Here is a 7972-nt window from a genome sequence, read left to right as displayed (position 1 = left end):
AACTATATCAAGGAAAAAAGCATGTATAAAACTATATAAAGCTTGATATTTTCAAACAACATGTTGATTTTAGTATTATTTCCCTTTCCGGACTTAAATATTTCAATAATAGATTCGTCCTTAGCCTGAAAGCAATCTCGATAGAATGTATGACATTCTCTACCATTTGACGCCAGTATAATACAACCATTAACTTCAAGTCACAAAACTCTAACTTCTACGACGCTGACTGACTTATCGATAACAGATAATGCAATCGTCTAATAGGTTCAGTCTCACTTGCTTCTATGTGTTTAAAACTCATGTAGGAAAATTAATAAATTAATCACAGCTCTGGTACAATATTGACATGTTTTCCTGGTGATTTCCACAAACAACTACGTTTGTAGAAAGTTAATTGAAAAGAGAAATAAGTAAAGATAATGTTAAGATGCGATTTAAAACAAACTTGTATTTCAAACATTATATTTTTTATCTTTTGCATCTTCAAATGAAATACTTTTATTTTCCCAAACACTTATCCAAGTTACAATTGAAATAAATTTGATAATAACGAAAAGATATGATATTGTCTCCAAAAAAGAAAAGATGGTTGGTTGTGAGGCAAAAAAGTATTAAAGGGCTGTTTCTATAGATATAGATATATCAATATAGCCCTAGTATTACTTATTACATTGCTATCAAATTATTTGCTCTAAGGTGCTCATTGTTTTATCCGGGATATTAAAAGTTAAAAATATGCAATCATAGTTCATTGTGATGATCGAAAATATATCTGAAGGATTAATTTTGTGGAAAATTTTTAATGATCTAGAAAAAAAGTTTATTATTTGTTCGTGTAACTAGATCTACATTAGTTTCCGTCATAAGCTATGGAAAGTTTTAGATTTGTTTGTTTGATTAGGTTTTACGTCGCACCAACACAGAATAGGTCATTCGGCGGAGGAAGACCTCGGGTGCCTTTCCGTGCATTATTTCATGCACGAATGGGCACCTGAGTAGAACAACCGACGTTCCGTAAGCTAGCTGGATAGCTTCCAGACATGAAAGAATCCAAAGTCCCTGTCGGGATTCGAATCCATAGCGGTGAGGGGCAAGTAGTTTGAAATCACTCGGTCACGACGCCCCTGGAAAGTATTAGAACTTACACTACTCTCTGAAAGAAATTTACCTAGCTGCTATATGTCTTGCCACATCTTGTCCTCGATATAAGAGATTTTGAACGCTTCAGGTTTCCAAACAGAAAAACCTACTCAATAATAGACTTAGTTTATTAAGCTTCAAAAGGGAAAGCTTCATTCTTTGATATTTTAGACTGATTTAGGTAAACTTATAATTTACCTCATTTGGCTATTTTTATTTTACTTTATATATTAACCTACGACTTAATACAAATTAACAAGATATCAAGTACATCCTACATAAAAGTTGAGCACATATAAAACGTAATTGCAATACAAATGATTAAGGAACTAAAGCAGGCCTGGGGAATTATTGTTAATAAGTCATCATTCACATTGTAAGGGATATATCTAAAACCGTCGAGTCAACAATACCAGTGCTACTTTCACAAAGTATACGTACTTATTTTAAAGGGTTCATCGAGAAGTTCGTTTATTTTTACCATGAAAATGAAATTTACCAACCAACTGAAAAGATAAGTGTAAGTTGTGGAACATTACATTTACATTAATGCTCTCTACAACAATTCTTTATTTGCATTTAACTTAAATCTCCATTCATTAAAACCAGTCACTAATTGTTTTAATACGTCATATTGTCAACATTTATTTACACTTGTAATAAATAAGCTACATTAATGGAGTATATTCAGCTTTGATTTAGACAAAATACATCACGACGACAAGTGTATGATTGCACTCGTGTGCTTTTAACAGTTTAATTAATGTTGCATATTAGGCATTTCATGTCCCATACATAAAGTATTATTAATTCTCACCGCGATTTGTAAGTGCTACTGGCATACATGCATGCATACTCGAAGCGCTTCCGTTTCATTCTTTGGATAAAACGTCTTTGTACGATCGATATAAAAGTACATAAATGCTTATGAAATGGGGGGAAATTTAGCAGAAAAAATTGCAAAAATGTCGAATGTTTTTTTTAAAGGCAATATCAGACTTACACATACACAAACACTTGCATGCCTTTGTTGTAATACTGTGGACATAAAATCGCAAAAAAATATTTTGAAATGTTCCTTAAACAGAAATAATACCGGTACAATATATCTGTCAGAATGTCAGTCATTCGATCTCGTTCACGCATGCTTAGTAGACTGGGTATATAAACCGAGCACCTTCTGCAAATTCCTTTTCGATCCAGTCTCCGAGCTCCTGAACCTGCCCTGAACCAACACGGAAAAATACCCACCCGCCCTTCCCATTTGCCTTGCTGTTGTCTCATCAAGGTCGACTGCCAGACCCTTATCATGCTACGGTTTTACTTAAAAAGGGGTTTTACGTAGGCAGCCAGAATTCCTAAGACGAATATACGATCAAGTCTGTTGAGTAATTGTTCTGGTTTGAAAGGTCCTTGACATGAACACATGGCTGTATCACCCTTTTCAAAATTTAATTATTTTTTATTGATAATATTTATAAAACATAATTTATAAGCTTCTGATATCAAGTGTTTATCTGGCATTTGTCAGCACGTTGTCTCTTTTTTTAAACATAACTTTAATTGATTATATATGAATAAACATATTAAGCTTCCGATATCCGGAGCAATTTATAAAATGTCACTTCCGACTGTTCGGATATGAGCTTTAGTTATATAATATTATAATTGATATACATGTAATTGTTAATATTATTCTATTACCAATTGTCTGGAATATTTAATGCTCTTATTCAGCCATGGATAAGGCGAAAATCTAACATAAAATTACAGGTTTTTGCAATCGATGACGAAGCAAAACCTATTTTATAATATTCTATTTTATATAAAAGGTTCAAACTCTATTAACTTTATGTTACTTAATGACTAGTCATGACGGAAATTTTATGCCAACCATAAATAAAATAAGTTAAACATATATGTTGCATTTATTATCATTTGTTCCTTTAAAGTGACTATGTTGGAAAAATAATAAGTATATGTTAAAGAATTGTATTATTTGATTTTTCTTATAAAATATTTCTTGAAAAAAAATGATCTAGGTGATCGGAATAATCATTTATATGATGAAAATTAATATTTTTGTTCTAGAACACTATTATCTGCTCTTAAATATAATGTGATTTTGTATCATGCATCTCACAGTGACAGTTGCCAAAAACATACATATATAATAATACTTTAAAGTGATCTGTTGTTATGTCTGATACTAAAAACCATCAAGAAAATTATTTGTTGTTATTACATACCTTCCATTATAGACCAATTTTCTTCAGTTGTTAGGAATGTTCAATGGTGTTTTAAGAGAAAACAAGGTATAGATGTCCGGATACATTTTGTGATAAACTTTGACTTGACAGTTTTGAACAATGTCACATCAAATATATTTGTAGTGCATATTTCAACTATTCTTCAGGCAAAAACTTCGTTTTGGTAACATCTAAACATATTTAATGGTTATTTTACAATATCAACAAGCGTCACAATACAAATTACCGTTAAAACAGAGAATAGTTATATAACTAGTATAATCATATTTGTTCTTGAATTCCAACTTATCAGCGTCATTTCTCCTTATTTGCCCATAAGCTTTCCACAAAAGTGCTGGTTTCTGGAAATGATCAAGAAAACATGTCAATAATGTACTAGAGCAAAGATTAATTTACTAATTTTTCCTGTATGAGTGTAAACACATAGAAGCAAGTAATGCTGATTGTATTATCCGTTATCGATTAGACCGTCAGGTCGTAAATATAGCAAACGTTTCTGTGACTTGAAGTTGATGGCTTTCTAATTTTGTCTGCAAATGGTAGAGAATGTCATATCAGGGTTATAGCAACTATCACGGGATCTCATATGGCTTAAAATAAATAAATATATTCAATATACAATGTATATATAATTGAAATCTAGAAAAACAGTGGGTGCCTGAAAGAAATACATTGTTTTATGTTTATATGTGTTATAAATAAGTATCACATATATATCATAATACTCCTTAGTTTACTTGTAAAAGGAATGAAATCCTTATATGACTCGGTTTAAAGTACAACTGAAATTAACCGTTTTACTACTTTTTTTATCTTCTTATCAATAAAATGATATTTTCCATGTAATCAATCCACTTTAGTCCTTTAATATTGTCAGTTTAATCGATTTAAATACCATTTCCAGATGCATAGTTAGAATGTGACCATTCAAAAGTGCTAAATTGTGTAATGATGCGCTCAATGTTTATCCCGCTTAATTAAACAGTTTATATATCATTTTATGTTTCGCTTTTGGCAAATGTACGGACAATTTCAGTCACGAAGTAAGCTTTGTGTCTGGGACATGTACGTTGGCTGTTTCAAATCTGTTGCTTAAAATCTTAAAACTGTGTTGCGAGTTTACAAAATTTTGTGACAAACATTGTTTTATTTTTCAAGATATTTTATATTTCATTAAAAGTTTGATCATAACTAAACTTCAATATTGAAATATTTCCCCTCATCTGGAGGCATGCTGCTTTAATATGCAGTAGCAAAAAGCTAAAGATTTGCAGCACTAATTTCGTTGAAAAATAACTCTTTTTCTATAATGTTCATATTATGTTTATAATAATTCCCCGTACGTGCCTAGCCCTTTTGCCCTCTCCTGTTTTGTTCGGTGTCATGCTAGGTTCTATGCGGGCTGACCTGTGTTGGTAGATTTTTTATGAGTATGCGTTCATTGAATGTCGCCTTTCCTTGTTGATCTTATATAATATAGCCGAGATCCTCACCTTAACAACAATATAAGTATATACACGCACCCAATATGCTTAAGAACATGCGGCGTTTCCTACATTACCTATTTACATTCACTTTTGTACGTTCGAATTCACGTCAAAACCTTTGTTCTGCACCGCAATGCTTCCCACCCGGTGCTTCAACTTCAATGAACAAGCGCTCCTTTGGAAATCTTGTTACGCAGCACTTTGGGGTCAAACGCACTTTATAAATCTAAGGGTTGCAATTCGCAAATAATTACATCTTTTATATTCAATTATAAAATTGATAATACATTGTACATAATTGTGCATAATTCGACATTATTCTGAATGCCAAACTTGACAATCAGTATACCTAATTTCGTGCTGTGCATACCGGATGTCGAGCTCGATCGGCATTTCAGATGTCGAGATGTATGTATCACATGTCGAGCTATGCACTTCAATGTCGAGTCAAGCATTGCTAAAGTAGAGCTGTGTACACCGAATTTCGAAATATTATCACCTAATGTCCAGATATGCACAATACAATTACTGTCGAGCTGTACATACCGAATGTTGAGACTCCAACTCAACTCTAATTGAAGTAGATAAAAGGCCTCACATCAACATAAAAACAAGATATCTAGATATCCATACCTAATGCTGAGCTTTACATAAAGAAGTCGCGATGTGCAAACCTATTGTTTTCCAGATATACATCTCTTATGTCGAGCTGTACATTAAGAAGTCGCGATGTACATACCTATTGTTTTCCAGATATGCATCCCTAATGTCGAGCTGTACATTAAGTAGTCGCGATGTACACACCTATTTTTTCAGATATGCATACCTAATGTCGGGCTGTATATACAAAATGTTGAGCTGTGCATACCCAATGTCGAGCTAGACATATCTAATGTCGAGATATGCATATCTAAATAATAAGATTTCAAAACGGCAGCATTTTACAAGATGGTAACAAAAATACATTTACTTAAAGGCTTTTACTGATCATGGTCGTACATTGTTTTGCAAACTATATTTTCTTTTAAAATCTAAATCATTATGGTTATTGACATTGTATAAATTTTTAAGAAAATTAAAAATTATGATATATACTTTACATGAAGATACAGCCCTTGCTCTCACGCAAAATTTACTATGATGAATGTAACATTCTCTTACTTGCTTACTAGTATTACATTTTATTTAAACAGAAATTGAATAATAAGATGCAATAAGGTGATATTAATTGCATTTTATTACATTCCCATCATATTTAGTTTGGGGTTCAATATGGCACCAAAAACTATCTAGTAAATGGCTGACAGAACAAAATGATCTTCGAAACATCTGTATTATTAGTAATACAATTACAATGTGAACAGTTTGTTTTAGTCACGATTTTCGTGTTATTTAAAGTGGTAAAATTCATAAAGCATGTATCACTTACATTTTATACGCAACAAAAAAAATGTTGTTCTTTTTATTTTAATTACTGTTAAATCTTAATTAAAATGGTAATAAGTAAGATTATGTAATTGTCCAGCAATGTTTCTAAGCATCGACCGTCATCTTGCACTCCTCCTTAAATATTTCAAGGCTCCAGATCAAATGTAAGTCAGTAATAAGTATTTAAGTAGAAATAAGTTCACACCTTCAGACCTTTGGAACCTCGTTACAAGTCTTGTGTTTTGTATTTTAGCTTTTAAGTACGCAGCTTCCTATATTCTCCCTTTAACCGGACTATCCTTTATCCACAAATTATCATTACCGTTTATTTATTTCTATGCTGTCCAAAAAAGACATGGCTTTCTGGAAATGTCAATATTGTACCAATGCCGTGATTAATTTACTAATGTTCTTCCCCGGGTCTAAACACATCATTTCAGCAGAGCTTGGTTTAGCGGTGACTATTAGACGATTGCTAGATTCGATATCGATCAGTCAAACAGTGCTGTACAGGCGTTCCTGTGACGATATATGTATTGGTGGTGCTATTTGCTGGTTGAAAGCAGATAGCACAAGAACGCAAAAAAGCTATGTTTAGGAACTGATGTCATGTTTTAAATAAAAGCAATAGTTAAATGTTCTTTGACATGAGTGGACAAAATAACGGTCATATATCAAAAAAATGAGCATCCGTCCCTGATGTACCGTAGAAAGAAAAACGACCACTTAAAATTAACCTGAAAAACATATTGCTATAAATTGCGGGCTGGGCTGGTCTGGCTATATACTTGTGGCAACGTTTGGTTAAACTACAAAAAGAAATATAGCTAAGGAAAATCAGAGGTCCCATGTCAAAATAAGACCGGTATCTAAATGTTCTGCACATGCAGATTTAGACAAGAAGGCCTATACATGTATATGAAATTGGAACTCTTGTATTCCCTTCAATGCCTCTGTTGCTAAATGGTCAGTGCGATTTTAAGACGGCAGACGTGGCGGAAGATGGCCACGTTCATGACGTCCGTTAACAATATGTTTTGAAAATGACGTAATATCCGTGAAGACAGTCCCGACTTAAGACAAGCTTTGCGATGTAGAGGAGCGAGTTAACTTATTCAATATAAGTAAAGAGGTCAGCTTTTACATTTTTACGGAGAAACGTACCGTACTGAATATCTAAAACAGGAGCTTATCAAAATTGCGAAGGAATTATCGAACAGACCATTACTTTCAGTTTCTAAACATATTTGTATGCATTGTTTTTGATGTTTCTGGTCCTCTAGTCTACAGTCCCAGAACAAAACACTGTAACTTGAAGGATGTTTGCTGATAGATCTTACCTGCTCTTGTTAATCATCTATAACTTCTTCATGACCACAACCCTTCACGCAAATCAGCCAATGAACTTCATACTTGACAACATTCAGCATACAGTTCAGATCTAGCACCTTGCGATTTCAGGCTGAACCCATAATTCTAAGTGAAGTTGGCACAAAGGTTCGAGACCCGTGCCGTTGTTAGAAGTGGCTTATTTCGGTGCATCAGTACTAATAAGTATACCCTGACCAGACTATAAAAAGGTAAATGCTGATTGGTTAACAAAGAGTACAGATCAAAGTGGGAAAACTTTGAATGACTGGAATA

This window comes from Ruditapes philippinarum, unplaced genomic scaffold (genome assembly GCF_026571515.1).
Source record: "Ruditapes philippinarum isolate M1 unplaced genomic scaffold, ASM2657151v2 ctg3263_1_1_1_1, whole genome shotgun sequence".
In the NCBI taxonomy this organism is placed as follows: Eukaryota; Metazoa; Mollusca; class Bivalvia; order Venerida; family Veneridae; genus Ruditapes; species Ruditapes philippinarum.
The sequence above is the reverse complement of the archived record's forward strand: the minus strand, read 5'-3'. Positions refer to the sequence as shown.